Source organism: Sebastes fasciatus, chromosome 24 (assembly GCF_043250625.1).
Source record: "Sebastes fasciatus isolate fSebFas1 chromosome 24, fSebFas1.pri, whole genome shotgun sequence".
Classification (NCBI taxonomy): Eukaryota; Metazoa; Chordata; class Actinopteri; order Perciformes; family Sebastidae; genus Sebastes; species Sebastes fasciatus.
In genome coordinates this window covers 3,407,137-3,426,641 of record NC_133818.1, presented here as the reverse complement: position 1 = coordinate 3,426,641, position 19,505 = coordinate 3,407,137, and the positions used below count along the sequence as shown (strand labels likewise).

Here is a 19,505-nt window from a genome sequence, read left to right as displayed (position 1 = left end):
AAGTAGCCCACCTCATTGTATGCTGTATAAGGTTCCACTACAGGTCCTCCCCCCTTTATCAATGAGCCATCGGCTCCACGCCTCTCTGGGAGCTCAGATTTGTAGGTAAGTTCTTTGTTTTTTATTTTTATATATTGTATTTCATGCCTGTCCTATAACAAAAACATACAGCATGCACACGTTTTAAAGGTCATTTAGAAATAGTCACAAATTAAAGAATAGAGTGTCTATTTGCACCCAGCCAGCAGCTGTTTGGCTATTTACACCTGGCTACGTTGAATATACAGTATACAGTACATATACACATACAGTATTTAGTGTATCCGGGTTGGATGCAAAGAGCATTGTTGGCTTTGGACACCTGGGTGCTTGTCTCTGCCATGCTATATACAACCGGGTATAAATAGCCACATTGTCTCTTCTCCCCCAGGTGCAAAAAGTAATGTTGGCTACTGACACCTGGCTGCTGAATGCATCTGCCATTACAGAATGTTCTGGAAAAAACTGTCTTCTTTGCGTGTGAGGGTTGGTATCTTTGGCATGAAAACTGCACAGATTGTTTAAGCACACCTGAAACCCCCTCAGGATAAAAAGCCAAGCTGACTATGAAGGAATGCAGTCCGGGAAGATTTGTGAGGCTCATGATGAACATGTGAACGTAAAAGAAAGATTTAAGACAGCGAGCAAGACAGTGATGAAAGAGGGGAGGGATCACACAGGGGAACATGCTCACCTGAAATAAAAGAAACCATGTGATGCATTTCTATAAACTCACCCAGTAACATTTGATTAGTTTGTTAGTTTCTCTCTTTGTTTTAACTTTGTCACCAGTAGCTGCAGGTTTGACTTCATCAGTGTGATGGGAGACCAAATAACATATTGATATGCTTTTAGGAATGAGTTATTAGAAATACGATAGATATGCAATAATCAACACTGAAATGACCAGGAAATACACAAGTTCTTAAATATCAGGAATGAGAGAGGGATATTTAAGATTTTAAAACATTGATTTCTTTAAATACAGATCTGCAGTTTGGACTTTTCAAAAGGTCATTAGGACTGAATGCTGAGGAACCTGCCGAGGCACCTCAATGTTTCTTGAGGCCCCAGGGCTACGGACGTTTTACAGGCCCTTCCCTCCTTTCACAATATGCCCCCACGTCAACAATAAGTCAAGACAAAGCACAGGAGCAACACCAGAAGATCAGTGTTTTCTATTAAAAACCCGCAAAGGACCAGTATAAATTTGGAGTGGGGGTTTGGGGGCTCCGCCCCCAAGAATATTTGAAGGTTTATGACTTAAAACTATGCAATTTCACATCATTATTATTACTATTATAGATAACAGCTAACAAGCTTCAAGACAAAACTTGCTATAGTTAATAGTTTATAATTATTTCATTATTTACACATTTAACAGCCTTCGTCTGAACATTTAACTGTTCTGGCAGCAACATGAGACCAGTCTTAAAAATTAAAATAACAAATTCAAGCAGGCGGCCTGGGATCAGAGGCGGAGGCAGAGTGGGGAATCTCAAGCGGGCGGCCTGGGATCAGAGGCGGAGGCAGAGTGGGGAATCTCAAGCGGGCTGCCTGGGGGCAGGGCGAAGACAGAGTGGGGAATGTGAGGTGGACGACCTGGGGGCAGATGCGGAGGCAGAGTGGGGAATCTCAGGTGGACACCATGGATGCGTGCTCGCGCTGCAGAGGGCAGAGCTGGCAAGCAGGCGCATGTCTGGAGAGTGAACCGGAATAACGTTTAACATTTCTTTACTAATAAAAGTGCTAAAAAACACTTTCATATAACGTTTGTCATCCTTAAATACAAGTTGCAAATCCTTAGTATCGATACAATCGATTTTTGCATTTCAAATCGATTTTATATCGATATACGTCTCCCGTGAAGGACAACTTGCCGAGTACCTATCAATGTAGATGGATCATAGGAATATAAAACGATACATCGATGTAGTAGATGAATCGTTACACCCCTAATATATATGTGCAAAGGTGCGTGTATCTGGCATTGGATTCTATCTTTTATTATTTTTATGTCCGCCTTGTAAAACACTTTGTAATGAGCACTCGTTTTGATAACTGCTATATAAATAACGATAATAATAACCATAACCATAATAATAATAATAATAATAATAATAATAATAATAATAACCATAATAATAATAATAATAATAATAATAATAATAATAATAATAATAATAATAATAATAATAATGCTGATTATTATTATTATCAACCACACAAGATATGTTTGTCAACAGATGAAACCTTCATTGCACAACATGAGACTAGCTACAGTTTAGTGTTAAATATTACAATTACAGAGAAAGTTCTGACTTTCTGGAACACATGGTGTTCTTTGTCAAAACTAAGAGCCAATCAGCTCTTTGATCAGGTGACAGCCAGCCGTTTCCCATCATGCTCTGGGTCTTGCAGTCGGTGGAGAGCAACTGCGGTGCCTGGCTCTAAAAACTGCGGCCACCTCCATTTGGTGAGGTTATCGTTGCCCACGTCTGAATGATTTCAGAGCAAGTCGGACACAAATCTAAACGGCATGCATTGCACGGCAATCGCTGGTGATCGATTCTGCGCAGGCTTGGCTCATCTCCAAGGAGCCAATTATCTCTGCCTAAATGTGAACAATTCATAACCCTCTGTGTCAGTATTAAGAAAATGTGTTTGTACTGAAACACGTTTACCATAAAAAAATATCAACATCCTTCAGAGATTTGGTAGAAAAATGTTTAGGTTGGTCACATAGGAACGTATTTTCCTCAGGGCGTCTCACAGGTTGTGAAATGTTCGTACTTTATGAGCTGCTGCATTCTTCTGTGGTTAATTACTAAGAAAAGCAAGTTACTCAACGGACTGCTAAAGGCCACAAAAAGCCGGTTTGGGGAGTTTTTGAGAATGTAAGGGGCGTGATGGGAAGTACCTGCATAAAAAGAGACAGAGAGAGGCACACAGCAGACACATCTGCCCGAGAGCAGCAACGTCCCAGAGTGGTTCACCACCGACCTCCATCTGCAGAGCTTCATCTCCCTGCTGCTCCACCCGACCTCCAGACGGTAAGACAAGCTGCACACTATTCCTCTCTCTGCCTGGCTTCAGGTAGACGACGCTTATACACCAACAGGATGACCGCTGGTCTTTAAAATCATTCTGCTTCTATCAAGATGCATTATGGTAACTTAGTGTATTGACAAGAATATTAATTTTGAGTCTGCAGTGACTTCAGGAAAAAAAGAAAAATACTGCACTGCTTATTAAAATGATTTAGAAATATTAATTTTATCATTTTGAGATTCTTTTGGTTACTCTCAAAGTATTTCTGATCTATTAATTCCTTATTCTGCACCAGCTGTTGTTGAGTCTTTTAGCTTGAACACTATGGAATAAAGCCCCCCTCTGTTCCACATTTAAAAAGCTTATTATTACACTGCTTTCATGTTGTTCCTGTTTATTTTGTTTCAGTTCTTTTCATTTGATGAGTTATTCTTGTTATATTTCATGGTGAAACTGAAGTTCCTCATAACATCAACCACTTTTCAGTTTCTTCATTACCTTTAAGTGTGACACACTCAGATGCAAACTGTACGGAAGCCCTGAAAGGCGAGGGAGAATTTTCTAAATCTGATCTAAATTATTTTCTCTCCTGTGTTTGTGACTTAAGAACAAGTGGATTATGTTATGTGTTTGTGATTTAAGAACAGGTGGATTATGTTTTGCCAGGATAATCTTTTTAAGTTCCTTTTTTTGTCTGTGAAACAGGTAAAACAAATCTCTTGTTTCACAGACGACAAAAAAGGAACTTAGAAAGATTACCTGGGCAAAAAAATCCACCTGTTCTTAAGTCATAAACACAGGAGAGAAAATAATTTAGATCAGACTTGGATCATCAGAAAAAATAATTCTCGCTTGCCTTTCAGGGCTTCCGTAAACATGTGTTCATTGGATGATAAAAGAAAAACTGAATTATTATTTATTTCCAAATACGTCAAATTAAACACCACTAGTACTACTGCTATTGATAACAACGTGCTTTGCATTTTCTCCACTCACAATCTATATTCATCACCTTCACTCACTGCGACTGCATGGGCCTCATCTAAAAGAGTTCACATGGAGCCTTTTGCAGTCGCAGTAATTTGGTGAACAAGCTACAACTTAAAGGTCACATATTATGCTCATTTCCAGGTTCATAGATGTATTTTAATGTTGCACTAGAACATGTTTACATGCTGCAATGTTCAAAAAACCCTTTATTCTTCTCATACTGCAGCCTGAGTCTGCCTGCCTCAGAGACTAATTCAGCCTCTGTCTGAAAACCACTGATTCACAGCCTGTCTCCTCCCACTCTGCTCTGATTGGTCAGCGTTTTCTGTCAATCAAACTTCCCCACAACAACAGCGTCACCCTCCCCCTCCCTCCCGGAGAAGCTCTCTCTCTCGAGAGAGAGAGAGAGAGAGAGAGAGAGAGAGAGAGACGAGTGGAGAGATAGCAGCTAGAATAGAGCTTATAAACCACTTTAAAGTTTATAAACCAGAAACTTCACCCAGCGCACGTTACCGGAGGAATCTGATCAGAAATCGGCGACACATGATGAACATCTGCGGTCCAGATTCCAGGTTTTCCTGACGGTTTCTCTCAGGTAAATAATGCTGTTTATATCTCTGTTAGTTAACTCAGTGTTTACCTCATGCATCAACTCTGTAAACCGTAAACACACACTCTGTTTTACGTCTGTCTTTACAGATCCATCTGTGAGAAATGACCGACAGAATCATCCCAGAGGAGAGCAGACAGCTGTGGGCAGATGGCTCTGTTTACATGGAGATACAAAGCTAACCCGGTAGCATGTAGCTAACCCGTTAGCATGTAGCTACATGCTAACGGGTTAGCTACATGCTACCGCTATGACACAGCGACCATCAGGGTGGAAAATAGAAGATGTGAAACAGTAGTCAGTTCATTATTTCTGCTAAAAGATAAATGTATGGAAGATCAGAGTAATGGTATATTATTTACAGTAGTAGCTGTCTCTGTGTTACCATGACTACAGACCACCGGAGCTTAGCTTACCATAGTTTACCAGAGCTGAAAGACTTTCTCCTGTACCATGTTAACATAACTAACTAACAGGTGAGATGATTACAAATGCTGTGAATAATTAATATTGTCATCTGTCAACTCAAATAAAGTTTGACTGTGAAACAGAAATGTGTTGTGTTGCTTACAAGTCACTATTTACTACCTGTACTCTGCTACATGCATGACATCAAATATATATAATATATAAATATCATCTGTTTAAACAGTGTAATTACATAAAGCCTTTGTGAAAGAACATGTTATATTTAGATGATGGGAGTACATGAAGCCTGTTCTGCTGGTTCTTGCAGACTTTGCTCAAGTTAGGTTGAGGAGGAGAGACAGTGACGCGCTGTGGGGCGGGGTCAGCTACTGAAGGTTCTCTCTGGTTCGACCAGGAAACCCTTACATGGCTTGCATTTCTCTAATGACGTCAGAAGAGAAGGAAAAAAAGCGAATTTTTTTTCTGCACCCATTTCCGGACAAACGGAGGAGGAGAAAAAGAGAGAGGATGGTCTTTTATGATACTATGGTGGCCTGTAGACACACTGGGGACAGATATTGATGTTTAAAAGACATGGAAAAGTGCATTTTGCATAATAGGTGACCTTTAAGGTAATCAGTCAGGGTCCATTTAATGGATTTTAGATACAGTAAGAAACCTTTTAATAACCCCATGCAGCATGCAAGAAAGGTTTGATGAGCACTATCCCTTATACTGTATGAATGGATTAAATGAAGTGTGTTGCAGTCTCTTACTATGTGACCTGTATCTCTCCCAGCTCGGGGCTCCATCATGAAGCCGGCTGCACTGCTCCTCCTGCTGGCAGGTAAGCAGCCATTGAAACGTTTTCAGTTGTTTGGGACGCAGATAGGAGCTGGTCTGGTTATTAGGAAATATTAAAGATAATTATTAATATCAATAAACTTCATATTAATAAATTATCAATATATATTAATAATAAGGCACCAATTTGCATTGGTACATAAGCTCAAAAAGACATTAAAAAGACTATCAAAAGTAATTAATAATTATCAAAACAATTATTATTACTATTATCATTATTATATAATTACCCCAATATTTACCTCAAAATTGATAAAAAATGACTTTATTATAAACATTATTTAATAATTATATGCTAAAATAGTATCTAATGGTTAGAATAGGGCCCTGAGGCTGAGAAGCAGCTACTCTTGATCGGAGGTGGAAAACTAAAACTAATAGAAGACACTTCATCACAGGAACAAATCTCACCATTGTGGGACACAAATGTAACCTGGAAGCTAATGTCATGATTCAGGGAGTTTTTTTAGAAATTTCAAAGAAGTTATTTTCTAATTATTATCTATTTATCAGCAGACATGGAAATAAAGTATATCAATTCACTTTGTATTCTTTTCCTGGAAATGTATTAAATAAGCTACTGGGAAATAGTGGAGTACAATTATTAAATAATGTTTATTGTAATTTTTGATAACTTTTGAGGTCAATATTGGGATAATTTGGCTGTTATTCCAAATAAATTTCAAATAGGTTACTTGCTAATTATCACCAAATTACCATGACATTTGTGGACCTGTAAAATGAAGTGTTTCTAAATGTTTATTTTATTCATTCATTTAATCTTTTACACCCAGAAGTCATGACGATGATGAATGTTATTTTAAATCAGAGGTGTGAATTGGGAATAAACAGTGTAAAGTTGGTCGTGATGGATTGATGTATGATGTTTGTTTTGCTTCACATTCACGCTGTAGTTGCTGCCAGCCAGGTCGACCTCAATCTGTCTGAAACGACCGACATCAGCTCGTGTCCCATCAGCTTTTATGGACGCAGTTACACATTCCTGGATGTGAGTAAAATGAAACCATGTTTGTGTTTTTATCTAACAGACAGACTGTTTGACTGTCTGAGAAAAAAATTATAAAAAATGTAAAATGGAGCCGTCCCTCTGTTATTAAACTCTACACAACTAACTGAGCAAACTAAAACCCTGAGATCAATATCAAAGTTCATAGTTCTTTCCAGAAAATATCCAAGAGATGATTATGAAATTATAGAGAAATAATAGAGCCATAAAATAGAGCATTACCAAATTATTATAAGCCTCAAAGAGTAAAACTATCGGTACGAGAAAAAAGGTACGAGAAAGATGTTTAGATATCGTTATGGACTTGAACAGGTTTTATTTTGATTAATTAAAAAACACTTAGAGTTAAACACGGAGAAATAAATGTAACTAACTAAATGTTAAATGAGATGAAACTATGCTGCTGTTGAGTCAAAGTCTTGAAAAGATTAATATTGTTACTTCATCATTGGTGTCTCTCTGGTTTCACAGGTGACCATCAACGCAGATTCATCTATTTCAATGTGTTTTAAAAATAACCAATCTGACACCGCACAAGACTGTCTGAAGTTGGAAGATGGAGGAGGTATGAAAGACGTTAGTGTGGCGCCAATTAGTGAGCCAACCGACGTCAAAGTACCCCCACACATCGATTCCATTTCAACCTGCAGAATTTATATAGAATACCAATTGGGTTCCTTCTTTCCGGTGAGTAATCATCAGTTCCATGTTTTTACACTGATTGACCTTTCAGCCTTTTGTACAACATGAACATTTGAAAGACATTGTGTGGCAAAGGGAACTTTACATCAAAGTTAATTTCTAAAATATGTTGGAAACCATTCCCTAATGTTTTCTGTCTCTCTTCTGTTTATGCTTTCAGCTGGAAGTATTCTTCTACAACCTTGGGACACAAACAGCCGTGTCTGTACGATCGTATACCGCTTATACACCTGATGTTGTAAGTATAGATATATCTTTGGCCCCAGAGATGACCCTGAGTCTGTTACCATGGCGACGTATGTCCTCAAACCAATCTGCTTTATGACAAGTGAACTTGATCCTGACCTCAGGCTGTGATTTCAGAAGTTAACCACTGCAAAGTTCATAGCATCTGGTCCCTGAGAGTAGAGCCAGTTGTTCCTCAGTGTTTGACCTTTACAGTTGAGTCTGTGAGCCAGAAGGTCGTTTAACAGGAAGCCTCAAAGACTCAACAACCATCTTGATTTAAAGAATTCCGTCTGCAGTGGGACAAAGACATATTTGGTTTGATTTCCTCATCGAAACAAAGACGGATGTCACAATTTACACATCTCTGTGCTCCATTTGTACAAACCTAAAAATGTTATGATCCATTTTATTGAAATATATTGATGCTTCTGTGTAAATGTGTTAATATTTATATTTAACACTTTTGGCTACATGGCAACCTGTGGAATGGGTTTCAAAGTCTTTTCTGTTGTGCAGTGGATTCTGGAAACATTTTTCATATGACCTTCTGGGTTTTTCAAACGTTGCTGGGTAATATTTGGAAAATGATCTGTGACTTGAATCTAATTGTAATATATGAGATCTACTAAGTGGGACATCATCAGAGATGACTAGCACATAGAAACAGTCACTCATTGATAATATACAATGCAGTGATATACCAATAATGCAGTGACACATGTCTGTAGTATTTGCTCTGTACTTCCACACACTGATTTAAATGAACAGTGACTACGACATCAAAGTGCTTCAGCTTTTATTTTTAGGGTATTTACTGTACATCAACATTAGATGAACAGTGTAGGAATTATGCTTCTTTTTATACACAGTCCCACAATTTCAGGGAACCAACATGTATTTTGAATAAAAGCAGCACTAATGTGTATATTTTTCTATATGAACAATAACTACGAGTAAAAGGAGAGCGGTCCCTGGTAGTGTAAACCCACAGAGAGTTATCACTAACTCTGGCAGCTGTCCTCAGCAAACAAGCTGTGATAACCTCCCTGTGCACGACCTGCCCAGCACCAAACCGCATGAAGAAAGTGTAACATTAAGCAGCTAACAAGGAGCTGGTGGAGACCAACCAGAGCTAAAGGGAGAGTGAATATTGGGCTCACATGACCAGGGGGGCTGTTTGTTTGGGGACTCTTTTTGCCCTCAAGTGGCCAAAGACGTTGATTAGAAATAATTATCTTTAATAATTCTGGAGGGGCAACTTTGCCTCCTCACTCAGATTCATCCTGCCAGTCTGGTCATCTGAAGCTTAGGCCACCACTGCTCTCACCGTCCCACTGTCCTAAAACTGGAGGAAAATATGTAAAAAGGGGGATTCAAGTCTAAACTGTTCACTCAGTATTACAGTATTAACCTTGATGTTTGTCTAATCCTTTTCTAGAACCTGATTGCAACGGTCGATAACTCATCTGTGGGTTCATGGTCGTTTACTAATGATGAGACTTTCAACAAGGTTTTCTTTGATGTAAGCAGATGCAGAGTCTCAGGTAGGCAAATCTGGTGGTTCCCAAAGAAGGGACTGAGACTCTTCAGGGATTCTCTGAACAAAAATTTGATATTTTGTATTTGCTGTTACTTCATTCTCTTAAATTCTGTTGAAGTTTAATATTAAACTAATTTCATAACCCTCCTATCACCCCCCAGATGTCCTTTTCTTAGCCGGTTCAGATATTGAGACGAGCCCAGAAACCTGCTCCGAAGTCAGCTGTGATGCGTATGCAGCCGTCAGAACTGTCAGTACATGTGGACCCACGGAGGTTTGCCAGGGCAACAACACGTAAATATGTTTGCTTTATATTTGGAACAAAGTTTGAATAAAGGTTTGACTGACTGATTTAAATGAAGTGCACCATGTGGACTGAAAGCGACTTGTATTCAGACAAACGCCACAAAACAAAGACTTGATGAGAAAGTTCTGATATTATTCGGATTAGAGCTGCAACTAACGATTACTTTCATTATTGATGAATCTATTTCTATTTCTAATAATCAACCAATTAGTTTTGTTTTGATCAGCTGATTAATGATTCAGTCTATAAAACTTAAAGGGTTGCTCCACAGATTTAGCACTGCACTTCAATAACATTCAACATCAGAGTCACGATGGACAGAACCAGATCTTTTACACCGTTAATAATAATAATAATAATACTAATAATGATAATAATAATGATAATAACTGCAAGCAGTAAACCCTTGGACTGAGGTTGCAGTGCAGCTTTTTCTTTCCAATATGTGTCTCAAAATGTGTGTGAAGTTGTAGTTTTTCTCTAATCTGAGGTCACTGAGTGATTGTTCAGATTATTTGTATGGATATGTATGTATGGTTAGGTTTGTTATAGTCCCATTTGCCTTTGTAACAATAGCACATCCTACTTCTGGTTTGCATTTATTATGACATATTTCTTTAAAGTTAAGAGATACAGATAGTCCCTTTCACTTATTGTCCACACTTTAGACATACTGAAGTCATCAGAGAGGTGCTCCAGCAGTATTGTAGTATTGCTCCTCCTTAAAGTAGGAGACTTGAACAGGACAGATAAAGAAATGGTCAAGATGGAAGCAGCGGAGGCCGAGATATCCTGACAGACCCGAGTAGAGTCCAGCTTAAAAACACGGGATCCTACATTTCCCATAATGCAACCCAATAGCCTAACTCAAGATATTTCTTATTCTAGACTCATTTATTATCTTAGAGTGATAAGAGAGTTTATTATTATTATTACAGATGATACAAGTGTTTTCACAGGCTGAGTTACCAGTAAACTGACCTTTATGAGTCAGATTGGTGGAGTATCCCTTTAAGTTTTAAGTTGGGGATCATTTTTCTCAAATGTGTATTAACTGGAAACGACGTCTTCAACATCTTTATGTCTTCGTGGTTTTTAGATTTTGCTTTCAGAAATAAAGACACTAAATATCTGTCCCTTTCCATCTCCATCAGGTGCATTAGACCCCATGACGTGTGCACTGTGACTGGCTCCACTGTCATTGATTTCCACGGCAGAGTCCAGTCTGTCGAGGATCGGTGTGAGTACAGTCTGATGATGTCTAATTCAAGTTTCTCCCTCACGGCGGGTTTCCGGGAGCGACGCCGTAAAGATGTATCATTTTTGGACCACTTGACAATCTCGCTGCCAGGGCCACGTGTAAGAATGTATCTGGAACAAGGTGGAAGAGTTCGGGTAAGCTGCCACAATCCATCTAAGAGCAAGTAACAGTGTATTTATGAGCTTGTTTGATCAGTCACTGATGACCATTACTTTGTGTGGATGTATTTAAAGTTAAGACACTCTCTGAGATGTAATGGGGTAGAAGAATAAAGCAGCATCAAATATAAATACTCTGTATTTTTGTAGAATTAACTCAGTATTTGTGTACAATTGTTACTTTCCTCCAATGAAATGTTGCCATACAAAGTTATCAGTGTATTATCTCAGTATCTATTTGTTGAGGATATTTACTGATATGAAGTATAAAGTGTGTATCAAGTAGAGAAGTGTCCAGAAGTACAAGGTTTGAGGTTCTCTATCCGACCTCTGATGGACACATTTCTGCATGTATGACTACTGAACGTTGGTGCAACAGGAGCACTTATTTATTTTTACCAACTGTCTCATTTGTTGACGTCTCCTGTCACTTCTGTCATCTGTCACTTTTCCAGTCTGGTTTCATCACTCTCCCAGCAAATACATTAGAATCTGTTATTATAACTTTGAGTGAAGAGAGGAGACTTTCTGAGTTCAAATGTGCTGGTGAGCAAAAGATATCAACCATTATTGAAACTGACTAAAGCCTATTTAAGTGGGAACAAGTGCCCATGCAAAGCACATGTATGTGTGTATTTGTGATGTTTAAGCCAGTGTTTCCTTCACTTTGCCTATCTGCTGTGATGTAGGTTGATGACCGATATCTGACGCTCAACGCCACGGCTCAGCTGTTTTACGGTGTGGAGCTCTCCAAGGACCACACTGGAGTTACTGCCAAGCTGCCTTCCTCCAACATGGCAGTCTTTTTTGATGGCAACACCGCACATGTGTCCGGTACAGAAAACTAAATCCTATCTGGACTAAATATTTCATATTTACATAAATTAGTGTTTGAATTTCAGAATGACAGCTGTGCTTATTAGCTTGAAAGTTCATTGATTTCTCTTTGATTGTGACATCAACCAGGACCTGCTGAATATCTAGAGGGCTTGTGTGGCAACCCCATTAATCCCAACATCACCACCACCCTGCCTAGAGAGAAGAGCCCTTACAGTGCTGTTGGGTACGACTTATTCTTAACGTAATGTACTGACTGATATTACCTGCTTATTAATGGTGTAGAGGTTTCAAGAGTAATGATCTGGGCTGTTTGTCACCCCCTAGCTGTGAGATTCAGCACAAAGACACCGTCGACAGTACGATCGACTGCGACCGCTCAACTGAACAGTAAGAACTGACCCATCAAAACTCTACACACTCCTTTCATCCTTCAAACAGGAACGAGTCTTCTTCATCATATTTCTATGGTGCCACGACACGGTCATATGAGCAGGGATGATTCTGGAAGCTCAACACACATAATACTGTTCACAAAACTGGTAATTGACTCTCACTCTTCCTCTCTGCATGGCTGGAACAGCTGTAATCTCACGAGGAAGGCACCCTTCGCTGCTTGTCACGACATCATTGACCCAGAGCCGTACATAACCGCCTGCACCAACACTTTGTGCAATTACCCGTCGGTGGACGGTCTCAACTGCCAGTTTTTGGAGGCTTACGCCGAGGCCTGCAACCTGAAAAGAGTCGGCATACCGGAGGACTGGAGGTCAACGGCCGGCTGCCGTAAGATCCTCATTCACTTTCACTTGTTATGTTTCATATGATGAGATGGGGCGAGAGACATTTATTTATTTAATCTATTATTATCTAGTTGTTTTATTAGTAGTATTTTTATTCAGTGTCATGACGTCTGCTCTAAAGAGAGCTGATATATAAATATATTCATCACAAAACTTGTTTACATGAACAATAACCCTTTTTAACATGTTATTGTCATGTCATTCATCGTTCATTTGGAAGTGAAGCTCATGAGCGTGTGTGTGTGTGTGTGTATAGCTGCTGACCCTAAGGCCTGTCAGGACCAGTACTGCAGCTATCATGAGTTCTGCGGAGAGAAGCCCGGTGGAACTCGCTGCTTCTGTCGGGCCCTGTTTGCCTCCAAGTACAAACCAAGAAGTGCTTTAGGTAGAGTGCAACAACTGTGTGATGAAGGTTGTGATGTTTCTTTAGAGGGAGAGTTGGTTCAGACCATCAGGATGATTCCCTCCTGACCACAGCTGCTGAATATGCTTTTATTTATTTCCATTTTTAGAGCAAATCCCCAACCGGTAGATTATTTTATCCTTTTATAACAATATTTACTGTTCTTATCGTTAGCTGTCTTCCAAAGTAAATATTCTGAAACAAACTTGTATTTAAGTAAACCGACCGAGAACAGAAGAGCATGTAACTCAAGAAGCACCTGCTGATACACCTAAAAGATGCAAGATGATATTAGTTAAGCAAACATCTGGCAGAGGCACAGCTGTTTGGATTTTGTGATTTGGTGCAGAGCGTCGTGCCTCTTCAGTCTAATGTCACTAAAGCAGAAAAACAGATTTTTTTAGTGTTTAATTAAATATTGGATGTGTTTCTGCCTGCATAACAGCTCAGAATAAATGATATTTTATTCAAAAGATAACATCAAATTAAATCTGCAAGCAGCAATGAACGTGCCCTCGCACATCCTCGTGCGTCGGGAGTACGGGTGGGATAAAGGCCGACGCGACAATGGCACAATGAAACAGGAACTCTGCTAAGTGCAATTATGCCTCCCACTAGAGTCTGCGACAAACGGTTCATGAGTTATAAAATAGGGGGGGCTAAAGTTTAGGGGCAGGATTATTAGTCTATATTGGCATGTAAATATCCTCAGGCCTGGACCGAAATTTGGAGCAGATTTGACAAAGTACGCTGAAGTTACAACAACTTCCTGTTTTCTGGCGAAAGGCACTTTTTCGCCCCCACGCCACATCACCAATGTTGCATGAAAACGCAAACGTTTGGTAACTTTTGATCACAAAGGTCTTTAGATTGTACTGACCTGAATTTGAAGTCAATCAAATTAATTCTCTAGGAGGAGTTTGTTTAAGTACACGGTAAAATGCTTAAAGTGGACAAAAATGGCACATTCAATTCAGAATGGCTGCCTTCCTCTTGGGTTTTGAGTATACCTCCAAGAGGCTTTTTTGTGCTTCTCCACGTGTTATATCTGCCTACCAAATTCCATACATGCAGGTGAAACCTGAATGAGGGGCTCAATTTTTCCAACTTTGTAGCGGGCGCTAGCGAGCCATTTTGCCACACGACAAAAATGTGATTAATTTGAATAATAATCATAATTCCTACAGTTTCAATAGGGCCTTCACTGCCCGACATTCCTAACTAGCTGTTATTGATTGAATAGCTCAGCTGCAGATGAATCCATATTGAAGTGGTGATATTTTTGGGTGTTCAGGTGAGCCGACAGTCTGCACGCAGAGCTCTGCCACTGTTACTCTGGCTGGGTGTCTGATGGAGGACAAAGGCATCGACTACTCCGTCTTACAACTCAATGACCCCAACTGCAAAGGTCACATGGACGACCAGACCCACATGGTGACTTTCAACTACAACAGCAGCAACATCTGCGGGACGGAGGTTATGGTGGGTACCCTGCTCTAGTTTTTTGCTCTCAACAAGCACAAAACAACATGCTGTCTTTGCTCATCACTTCCCTGTAGACTCAAAAGAACAAGTCTCAGCCAGGCATGCCATACTGTATATTGTTATTTTCAGGACACGTTAGGCTTCCTTCTTTTGGCATGTGAGTGACTCCACAGAGAGTGAAGAGGACCATTTTAAACAGATTTTTTTGCCACACATCCAGCACTATGTAGCATAAGAGCTGAACAAGTTTTATCCACCAATCCTGCTCTCTGTGAATGATGTAAGAGGAGAGCACATGCTGCAAACACGTCTGTGTTCCTGTCTCAATCTAGACGAACAACAGCCAAATCATCTTCAAGAACGCCATCGTGATGAGGAACAGATCCATGGACATCATCACCCGCAACGACTAAGTAGAGATCGACTTCTCTTGCTTCTATACAAAGCCAGACATCAGGAGTGTGTCCTTCACGATCAAAGACAGGTGTGTGGAGGCCGGCTGAGCTTCACCTGGTTGACAATGTGCAGCAGCTTGATGGAGTTAAAGTTCAAGACAGCTGAAGTGTGTGTGTGCGTCTGTGTGTCCTCTCCAGCTCGGTGGTGCAGCAGATTGTATCTGGAGTTTGGAATTACACTCTGATGATGAACGCCTACACCGACCCCGGCCGCATGCAGCTTGTGGTGCCGAGCACCGAGATCCAGCTGAACCAGAAGCTCTGGCTGGAGCTGAAGACGGAGGGGCTGGACGGCAACATGGTCGCCATAGTGACCGACTCCTGCTGGGCAACCAGCCAGCCGTCACCTGATAGTAGTCTGCGATACGACCTCGTCATTAAAGGGTGAGAAAAACTCGGAGACTTTGTCAGCGGCTGTAAGAATCAACTGATGATGTAAGTGATGTCATCATGTCTGTTTCCTGTTTCTGAGCAGATGCCCGAACCCTGCTGACCAGACGGTGACCATGGAGGGAAACGGACAGGGAACGTCCAGCGTCTTCTCTTTCAACGTGTTCCAGTTCTCTGGGGAAACTAGTGAACTCTATCTGCACTGCAAACTGGAGCTGTGCCCCACACAGGGCCAATCCTGTGCTCCGGTAAGCAGGGCTGCAGCAAATACTGCTTTACTTCAATAACGGTAGTAATACCATCCATCCATCCATTTATCCATCCATCCATTTTCTTCCGCTTATCCGGAGCCGGGTCACAGGTTTAGCAGGGAATTCCAGACATCCCTCTCGCCAGCAACGTTTTCCAGCTCCTCCTGGGGCACCCCGAGGTGCTCCCAGGCCAGACCAGATATATAATCTCTCCATGGTGTTCTGGGTCTACCCCGGGGTCTCTTATCAGTTGGACGTGCCCGGAAAACCTTCAAAGGGATGCGTCCAGGAGCCATCCTGATCAGATGCCCGAGCCACCTCAGCTGACTCCTTTTGACGCGAAGGAGCAGCAGCTCTAATCCGAACTCCCTTCGGATGTCTGAGCTCCTCACCCTATCTCTAAGGCTGAGCCCAGCCACCCTACGGAGGAAGATCATTCCAGACACTCGTATTAGCGATCTCATTCTTTCGGTCACTATCCAAAGCTCATGACCTTAGATGAGGGTTGGAACGTCAATCGAGAGCTTTGCCTTCCGGCTCAGCTAGCCTCTTCACCACAATGGTCCGGCACAGCTCCAGCAGGGGACCCCAAACTTCCCTTTCCCGGGCCACATTAACCAGCTCAGACTGGGGGGATCCCGAGGCGTTCCCAGTCCAGTGTGGAGATATAATCTCTCCACCTAGTCCTGGGTCTTCCCCTTGGCCTCCTCCCAGCTGGTCGTGCCTGGAACACCTCCCAAGGGAGGCGCCCAGGGGGGCATCCGTACCAGATGCCCGAACCACCTCAGCTTGCTCTTTTCAACGAAAAGGAGTAGCGACTCTACTCCGAGTTCCTCACGGATGACTGAGCTTCTCACCCTATCTCTAAGGGCAGCCACCCTCCTGAGAAAACCCATTTTGGCCGCTTGTACCCGCGATCCAGTTCTTTCGGTCATGACCCAGCCCTCATGACCATAGATGAGAGTAGGAACGAAGATTGACCAGTAGATCGAGAGCTTTCTTCCGGCTCAGCTCTCTTTTCATCACAACAGTGTGGTAAAGCGAATGCAATACCGCCCCCGCTGCTCCAATTCTCCGGCCAATCTCACGTTCCATAGTCCCCTCACTCGCGAACAAGACCCCGAGGTACTTGAACTCCTTCACTTGGGGTAAGGACTCATTCCCTACCCGGAGTAGGCAATCCACCGGTTTCCTGCTGAGAACCATGGCCTCAGATTTAGAGGTACTGATCCTCATCCCGGCCGCTTCACACTCGGCTGCGAACCGATCCAGTGAGTGCTGGAGGTCGCAGACCGATGATGCTAACAGGACCACATCATCTGCCAAAAGCAGCGATGAGATCCTCAGCACACCGAACTGCAAACCCACCTCCCCCCGACTACGCCTCGATATCCTGTCCGTGAATATCACGAACAGGATTGGTGACAAAGCGCAGCCCTGGCGGAGGCCAACCCCCACCGGAAACGAGTCCGATTTACTGCCGAAAACCCGAACACAGCTCTCACTTTGGGCTTACAGAGATTGGAAGGCCCTGAGACTTCCGCAGCACCCCCCACAGTATCTCCCAGGGGAACTGGTCATACGCCTTCTCCTAGTCCAAAAAACACATGTAGACTGGAAAGGCATACACTCAGGCCCCCTCCAGGTTCCTTGCAAGAGTGAAGAGCTTTTTTTCTTCAGGGTGTCCCCGGCCGGGCTCCGTGGCAAGCCCGGCCACCAGGCGCTCACTGATGGGCCCTCCGTCTGGGCCTGGCTCCAGACGTGGGCCCCGGGCTTCCTCCGGGCCGGGTAACTCCTCCTCTGCCTCATTTCTTTCTTCTTTTATGATCCATTCTTATTCTGGCCCCTCGCCTGAGACCAATTTGCCATGGGAGACCCTACCAGGAGCACCAGGCTCCAGACAACACAGCCCTCAGGATCATAGGGACACACAAACCTCTCCACCACGTTACGGTGATGGTTCCCGGAGAGGTGTAACAAATGTATACTATATATAATATTAATTATTAATGTAATTCATTTCTACAACTAAATATTCACAAAGTGCTGACCTTCGTAAAGCAGGCTGTCTGAAGTCTAACCATCCTCTCTGTGTTGCAGTCCTGCGGCGGAGTTAGACGCAGGAAGCGCAGCTCTACCAGGTCTGACTATGCAGGTGGAAACCCAGCCCTCATCACTATGGCCTGGAGCAAATAGGTGAAGACAGCTCCCCTTTTGATCGATTACATGGTACGTATTAATTTAATTACTTTTAATGAATGAATTACTTGTTGAACTCAGCAGTGATTTGGTCATACGGAGGATTTATCTGTTCTTGGAGCTAAAAATGTAAAGTTTGTTCTGTGGGTGGCGCTAGAGGAAAGGTCATGGGGTCATTGAAACCAAAAGGGTTCATCCTCTCAGTAGCAGGAATGTGATCAGGAGAGTTAATGGCAATCTGACTCTTAGATATTAGATTATTTAATCTAAAGTATAAATGACTCATCACAGTTTTGTCTTCTCAGGTGATTCCTGACTTAAGCTTCGTCCCGACAAGGAGCCTGAAATCTCGCTGCTTTTGAAAGAATGTTTGACGTTATCGTTGCTGTGAAACAATGCTGGCAGATATCATCTTCATTTGAGCCCCCTGAGATGATGGCATATATTATTTCTGCAGAACCTGTGGGGTGCTGATTCAGTCCACTGATTCATATATAGAAATCTTTGGTGAAATAATAGAAGTGAAGTGTGCAATGAAGAATCAAAGAAGGGTTTAGGGTTTTATTTACTGAATGCATTACTCCTGGGGCTGTGAGGTCTTTTAAAAAATATATCATTTCTTCTTTAACATAAGGTTAGCTGTTTTTGGTTTGATTTTAGTTTAGTTTCTAAATGCTACCTAGTGAATGCAGAAACAGAATTTCTGTATTTTAGTGACATGAAGTTAAAGACGTTTATCAGGCTCAGCTGAAAGAAGCTTTGCAGCAAGAAGGTTTTGAGATCCAGCAGAAGGAAAATACTGATGTGAATGTGAAACATTAAAATGGTGATTATCAGATTGAAGTTACTACAAATGAAGATTGTCAGTTAGAATTGCGGCTGTAATTACACTGAGGCATGCTGTTGTACCATTATTGTGTTATCATTACTATTATTATTACTACTACTACTACTACTATTTGCAAAAGATAACCCCCAAAAAAAGGTTAATAAATAAAGGGAGTGGGAAAACAAACATGAGTTTCAGTCATTCATTCATTCGTCTTGTTTTCGTGAACTTTGGCAAATTGTGTGTTTGTGTGTGTGTGTGTGTGTGTGTGTGTGTGTGCACGCTGCGGTACAGAGTCAGTAGAACACCATCATTGGAAGCTGAAGGTCCAAATTTGCATGTAAAATTTGTTGGTTTTTTTTGCAACTAATTTCCTGTTTCCGCATCAATTTTTTAAGCATTACAGCCCAATAGTTCAGATTTTGTATCTAACATTTTCTATCTATACAGCCCAGTTGTTTTATGTGCAATATGTAATTTAGTTGGATCAAATTTGCCGGATAATTTGAGGAGAAATAGCGTGAAAACGTCTAATACACAGCCAAGACTCAGCTCTAACAATGTGTTCAACCTTACCTAAGAAATGAGAGGAAAAAGAAAAAGGTCTAGAATAGAAACGTGTGATTCCAGACATGGTTATTGGTTTTGTCCTGTGGTGCATGGAAAGC

General features: G+C 41.5%; 1 long non-coding RNA gene and 1 pseudogene across 1 annotated transcript; both read left to right on the top strand.

Moving 5' to 3' along the window:
* Nucleotides 1-2,594: 2,594 nt before the first annotated feature.
* On the top strand, nucleotides 2,595-6,967 carry LOC141762619 (uncharacterized). Its single transcript, XR_012592862.1, has 3 exons — nucleotides 2,595-3,092; nucleotides 5,898-5,945; nucleotides 6,877-6,967. It is a non-coding gene; the product is annotated as an uncharacterized LOC141762619 (long non-coding RNA).
* A 5,331-nt stretch (nucleotides 6,968-12,298) lies between these two features.
* LOC141763307 (uromodulin-like) lies at nucleotides 12,299-16,264 on the top strand (annotated as a pseudogene).
* Nucleotides 16,265-19,505: the final 3,241 nt, after the last annotated feature.